Source organism: Erythrolamprus reginae, chromosome 1, assembly GCF_031021105.1.
Source record: "Erythrolamprus reginae isolate rEryReg1 chromosome 1, rEryReg1.hap1, whole genome shotgun sequence".
NCBI classification, from domain to species: Eukaryota; Metazoa; Chordata; class Lepidosauria; order Squamata; family Dipsadidae; genus Erythrolamprus; species Erythrolamprus reginae.
Genome location: NC_091950.1, coordinates 240,521,353 through 240,528,912, shown reverse-complemented (window position 1 = coordinate 240,528,912; position 7,560 = coordinate 240,521,353).

Below are 7,560 nucleotides of genomic sequence, written 5' to 3'. Positions count from 1 at the left end.
GGGAAAAATGCTTCTTCTTACAAACTTTTCTACTTAAGTACCTGGTAATGGAATGAATTAAGTTCATAAGTAGTGGTACCACTGTACTTGGTTCCTAAAGAAATGCATGGAGGAAGAAGCTGCTTGTGCTGTCATTTTTCCCATGTACACTTTGCCAACTCCTCCTTTTTTCCCATTAATCTTCAATATTGGTTGATTAACCTTCAATATTGGTTCCATCAACTCAAGAAATGCAACAGCAAGTTAAACCACATGGGCATCCAATAGAGGTGTGCCTTGGGTTGGACTGCAAAAACTATTTCAAATACCCTGTCCACCTCATCCATCCATCCATCCATCCATCCATCCATCCATACATACATACATACATACATACATACATACATACATACATACATACATACATACATATATTTAGGATTTCTATGCCACCCTTCTCTTTAGATTCTGTAGAATGCAGTGGATGGGATTTTATACACTGAAAATACATTGGTTTATATTCCATGAATCTGTTTTAGACATTGATCCAGCTTGATCTCTTTGTTCTAGCCCTCCTACTTTTGGAAATGTCTCTCCTGGCCCACCATGTCAAATGCTCGAATTGTGCAGTCCAGGAACATGCTTTTTACTTTATGGATCTCCCCATGTGCAAATTCAAATTCTGCTAATCCGGGCAAAGAAATGATATCTGTGAAACTAAAAATAAAACTGCATTTCTTCAGTCCTGGTAATATATATAGCACAATATAGCCCTTTGAGGATGAAGCCTGATCTACATGAAAAATTTGTGCAGAATCCATTTCAGTTTTTATTGTTTCTTTTTATACACAAAAATCAGAAGCTGTTGTCTCTCCTACTTGCTTCACTTGAACTTCCAGAAGAACTAACTCCAATGACTATGGAGGAATCACAACATATAAGGGCCAACATGCAACAATTTTGTGGTCACCAAAATGTTGCCGGCAATGTGATCTCCATTCTTCACACTTATTTCGATATGATTTTTCATTGAGGTCAATAAATTGTGCTGTTTAGAATCCAGTGGGCTAATCTGTTTCAATAAAGCCAGCCACAGGAATGATTAAATAAATGTACTGGGGTGTTTATATGGACTAAAATGTCCATATTCATGATAACAACACAATCAAGATACCCATCGTTTTTTTCAATTTGTTTGTTAGTTTCTTTTTAATTTCCGAGTTCAGTCCTCGGCTCTAGAATTTCTTAATTATTTTCTATCTAGGTTCTAAGCAGACCTGACCCTGGATTTCTAGATTTGTTTTCTTTAAATATTGACAAATCTTCCCAATCCACATGAACTGCTTCCTTTTGTTCCTAAAATCTAGCTGAGATGACCTCTTAAATTTTCATTTTTTTTCTCTTAGTGATTTGTGGTAGAATAGGCTAATATAGGACATTCTTGACCCAAGTGGTTCTGATAGAAAAGTTCCTCCCTATTCTGTTGTATTTGAGTCTGAGCCCTATGAAATTTTTACCTCTCTTTATGATTTTTTAATGTGCACTATTGGATACTGGGGGGGGGGGTTGCCACACATTATTGGTTCAGCTATTATATATCTTCAAATATATACAATTTGTCTGACTCTAGTTATCAGTTTCAAAAAAAATTCTTAACATATGTTAATCATTTTCTGTTGGGAGATCAGTTTTAACACCAAAAATACTTTTTTCAGAAATTGTATAAATAAATAAATACATGCATTAAATAAATCTTGCAAGATTACTACTCTTCATGTCCATAGTGGTTACAATTCCATAATATATTTTTTGTAATAATTTTATTGCATGTTACAAATATAAATTAACTAATACAAATTAAAAAAAAAATAAAGAGGAGAAGGGCAAACAGGTAGAAGAAAGTAAATAAAAAATAAGGATATACAAATGTGACTCTCCCTTCAGAAAAGTATAAACAACTTCATTAACTTATGACTTTCAATAAAATAAACATTTTACATAACATTTCGATAAAATAAAGATCTCTTCTTTCCAGGTCTAACACCTTATCAATAATCCAATTATAGAAACTCATTATTCAGTCCTAATCAGCAATATTCTACCCAAAACAATCACATATTATATTTAAACTGTAATCAATCTATTTTGTATTTCAACTTAACACTTTCTCTAAGAAATACTGTAAAACAAATAAATAAATAAACCTCTCATTTATAAACTGATCTAGTCTAGTTGCCCAATCCTGGTCAAAGAGAAATTCCATTAACAGCTACAACATATATATTAACCTTGATAAAATTAGTCTATTCTGAATTCCTTCTGTTTACTTTTCTTGATCTTTATTCCTGTCAAATAATGTCCAACAAGCTGGTTTCTTATCAGATTCTCTTTGTCTCCTCTCATGAATAATTTCATTAATTTAATGAATCCCTTTTATAAATCTAAGATAAGGACTTTCCAACTTCCAAGTCACTCTTTTGATGTGCTATTGTATGACCCTTTTAATTATTTAGGTAGCAGCTGGTTTCATCTGTAAATCCATTGTGGCATCTTTTTCCACATCACTCTTCTATTTTAAATACACTTTCAGATCCACAGTATCTTTTTCCATATCATTTTTGGAATCTCACATTAAAAAAAAATCCCAATCCACATTCAAATCAGCCTCAATCAATGTTTTATTCAGTAACATCTGTTGTTCTTCTATATCCTCTGTTATAGTATCAGACAATCTTATAAGTAATTTCTGAGTACACTTCTCCCAAATAGCCTTAATTTATTCTATAGTCAAACAGTATTACTCTATTGTATTTAATGGTCTCTTCTCCTTTAATTGTAATCCTTAGTTCTCTCTTGTTCCCTCTAGTCAACCTTCAAAAAGTTCCTTCTTATCATCTGTTTACTTTCCAATCAGCAACACTTTCCCACAGGAATATTTCTTACAATTAATTTCTTTATCTGTTTTAATCTTCATATATTCCTTTATAAAACTTTAAATATCCCACAGGTGATATTCTTTCATCCAGCCCCTTAGCTTTCCAAAATCAATTTACTAGTTCCCTTTTTGCTGTTTTCCAAAAATTAAAGTTACTTATTTTAAAACTTAAACTTACATAGAACTTTTCTCACTCAAGAGAGAAAGGAATTCTCCCTGTATATTAAAACCTGTCCTGAGGGTTCTTAATATCTAGAAAATTGGTAACAAGCAGCTTCCTAAAATAAGAGAAGATATGAGCAAATCAGGGCCAATTTGAAGGTATGGAACCTCATCCTAGACAAAATTATTTTCCCCCTTCGCTGGCTCCCAGAATTTTGAGCCTGCTGGAGATTATGATTTTACCATCTATTTGCAGGACAATTCTGGATGGATCAAAATTATGGATGATCCTTGTCCTCTTGCAAGGGTGCTCTTTGAAGACTTTAGTTCAGTATTCAATACATCATACCAGACATTCTTCTAACTAAACTAAATCAGTTAGCAGTACCTGAACAAACTTGTAAGTGGATCACAAGCTTCCTAACAGATGGGAAGCAATAGATGAAGCTAGGTCAAATCACATTAGAAGCCTGTACAATTAGCCTAGGGCCCCCCCAAGGCTGTATACTCTCACCACTTCTCTTCTCTCTATACACCGATGACTGCATCTCAAACGATCCATTTGTTAAACTACTGAAGTTTGCAGATGATACAACAGTGACTGTCTCATTCAAGACAATGATGAAACCACATACAAATGATAGGTTGAACAGCTAACCTCATGGTGCAACCAGAACAATCTGGAACTGAACACACTTAAAACCATAGAAATGGTGGTAGACTTTAGGAGAAACCCTCTCACTCAACCACCTCTTGCAATACTAGACAACATAATATCAACAGTAGAGACCTTCACATTTCTAGGTTCTATCATATCTCAAGACCTAAAATGGTCTCCTAACATCAAAAATGTCATCCAAAAAGTACAGCAAAGAATGTTCTTTCTGTGCCAACTCAGGAAGCTCAAACTGCCCAAGGAGCTGCTGATACAGTTCTACAAAGGAATTATTGTGTCTGTCATCTGCAACCCAACAAGACAGAAACAGACTTCAGAGGATAATCAGAACTGCAGAAAAAAACATTACTGCCAACATACCTTTCCATTGAAGACCTGTATACTTCTTGAGTCAAAAAGAGGGCAGTGAAAATATTTACTAACCCCTTGCATCCTGGACATAAAATGTTTCAATTCTTACCCTCAAAATGAGGCTATAGTGCTCTGCACACCAAGACAACTATACACAAGAACAGATTTTTCCTGAACGACATCGCTCTGCTAAACAAATAATTCCCTCAGTACTGTCAAACTATTTCCTAAAGCTGAATTACTATTACCATTAGTCTTCTCATCGTTCCTCTCACCCATCTCCTCCCACTTATGACTGTATGACTGTAACTTGTTGCTTGCATCCTTACGATTTATATTAATATTGATTGTTTCCTGATTGCTTGTTTGTACCATATAACAATCATTAAGTATCGTACCTCATGGTTCTCGACAGATGTATCTTTTTCTTTTATGTACACTGAGAACATATGCACCAAATTCAAATTCCTTGTGTGTTCAATCACACTTGGCCAATAAAGAATTCTATTCTATTCTATTCTATTCTCTCCTTAATCCCAAGAGGAGTACCGAGAAGCTCACACTTTCACTAGGTCATCATTTAGCTGCAGAGTCCTTCGGAAGTTGGTCAGCATATAAGTTCAATTAATAAATAAATAACAAATCTTTACTGAGTTTTGTATTTTAACTTTTTTTAAATAATAATAATATTAATAAAAGTTCTTCATCCTAAAATGGACTGATTCAGGATGATTTTTGTGTGTGTTTATGTTCACACGCATTGGATATTATTTAGCAATAATAACCTCCACATGGGTCTTTTCCTGGCATTAATGACAGTCTAGGCTGGCAGTGAAGGCGAACCTATGGCACGGTTGCCACAGGTGGTACCCAGAGCCATATCTGGTGTCACGTGACCGGTTGCCTTAGCTCAGCTCCAACATGCATGTGTGTGCCAGTCAGCTGATTTTTGGCTCACACAGAGGCTTTGGGAGGGTGTTTTTGGCTTCCAGAGAGGCCCCGGGGAGATAGGGGTGGGCATTTTTACCCTCCCCCAAGTCCAGGGAAACCTTTGAAGCCTGCGGAGGGTGAACCATGAGCCTACTGGGCCCATTAGAAATTAGAAAACAGGCTGTTTCTGGCCTTCAGAGGGCCTCCAGCAGGTGGGGGGAAATTGTTTTCACTCTCCCCCGGAATTATGGATGTGGGCACTTGCACCTGTGCAATAGCACATGTGCATGCTCTTTAATCACCCAAGGGAAAAAAAGGTTTGTGATCACTGGTCTGGGGTCATCATCTCCTCCAAGTTAGTTATAAATCCTTAGGAAACACTTGGTGCCTTGATTATTAAGTTTAATGAGCACTGAGAATGTGTCTGTATGAATTAGAAGAAAGTGGTTAGATTTCTTTTTTTACTTGCCCTGAGAGTAACAACATGCCATCTTTATCTCATTAATTTTATTTTTTTAGGGAAGAGAAGGCAGGAAGGAAAATCCAGGATTTTACGCCCAAAAACCTCAGCATAAGGTGAAACCTATTTAAACAGTATAAATTCCCTGTGAAACCTTACTAAAGCCTTGTATCTGCAGCCTATCAGGAAATGCCTTTCTCTAAAAATGTCAAATGTTTTTGTAAACAGGTCAGGACAAGCAAGAGGTGATGACTGGGAGCAGGAATAACTTCCCCAGGGTTTTGTGCAGAGCATAATAAGCCTTTGGGAGCTCGTGAAATAACAAGCACTAGCCCGGCATGAACCAGCTTTCATAAGCAATGGTATAAATAATTGTACATTGGGAATGTTGTTCTATTTTTTATTTTTCCAGTGTCCTAGAAAAGGAATGACAAAAAAATTATCTCAAACAATAAGGGCTCAATGAAACGTGGGAATGGAACAATTGGTTCAACTAAATCATGTGTTTACTTCAGACACCGCTAAACAGGAACTAGCTTTTAATTGGAATGGCTGCCCTATTATCCCAAAACTCTAGAAATCTTATAATTCATTCAGTCAACTGGACAAATATTCTCCTAAATACCAAAGAATACACTTGTCAACTTTGGGTTTAAAGGGCTGACTAATAGACTCATCTCTGAAGAGAAACTCTAGAATTTTCTATTTGTATTTTACTTCATTCCAGTTTTCTTAACTGAAACTGAAGCTAGATCTCTTTTGATTTCCTTCACAGCCATTTTGAAAACCAATGTAGCAGGAAGTGCATCCAAATGACTTAAGAGGTGCACAATCTCTTCCCAGTCAGGAAAGTAGTTGCTCTTTGACTCATGTGTCAGGAACAAAAGTCCAGACAAAGTAGGACAAAATTAAATAAGAATTAACTGTTTTCTCATCTGGGTTCATTTCACTGCATTTCATTCTAACCAGTGGTGGGTTGCTGCCAGTTCAGACTGTTTAGCCCATACTGGTGGCATAAATTCGTCCCCGCTTGCCGAACTGGCAGCAATGGCTGGCTGACCATGCCCCCAAACCAGTTCTCTAATCACCACTCCTTGAAAGCGTTTTGCCATGATCTCTCTGCGCATGTGTGACATGACGGGGGTGCACTTCCGGCACAATGAGAACCGGTAGGGAAAGTAAGTAGAACCCACTGCTGATTCTAACCAAATGATTATCAGTAATATGGGTTTGGCGGGTGAGGTCATAATTTCCTCTCTTACATGAAATATCAACATTTGGTCACTACCATACCCTTGGATATAATTTGTGTGTATACTGTTGTTGCTTTCTGGCCATATCTAGTGGCCTTGCAAAATACCAATATGCATTGTTTGGAAGATGATCCAGCTCTTTAAGGGTCATCTACCCATAAACCTTCACTCTCAAAACAAGGGCATCCAGGGAAGCCAAACTCCATTTCCTTTGGCAATTAGAAGGAAACAGAAGCACCAGGAAAAATCCAGCCTAATCCGTGGCGCATGTTCACCTGAGGAGAAAAATCTACATTCCGTACATCCATAGTATTGTTGGTGAAATTTAGATTTATCTGTATTTTGCTGTATAAGCAACTCGACACTGCTTATTTTGCACATGGTTTCCTATTGTATGTATTTCTATTTTTTCCAGTTTCATCATCCTGTTTCTTTAATAAAGCATCCAGATCTATGCACATGGTCTGTTTTATTAGAGGATAAGTGGTTTTAGCTGCATATCAAGCTGCATATAGTGTAACGTGTAGTGAGGACAGAACAGTCACAACTTTGGGACAGTTTTGGAAGCTGCACAAGGTTTTCCAAGCTATCTGAAACTGCACCCTCTGGAGATGAATGTCTTTGTTGCTATGAATGATGGCACTATTTCAAGGAAAAGAACGCCATCAAAAGTGTAACACTTCTTAAATGGAAATAAGAAAGCAGTTACATATCTCTCCTGTTAGGATGTTTAATTTATTTTTTTAATCTTACAATTAGCAATTTTTTAAAAAAACTGTTGGATCAAAATCTTCAAATATATATTTCCTGTTGC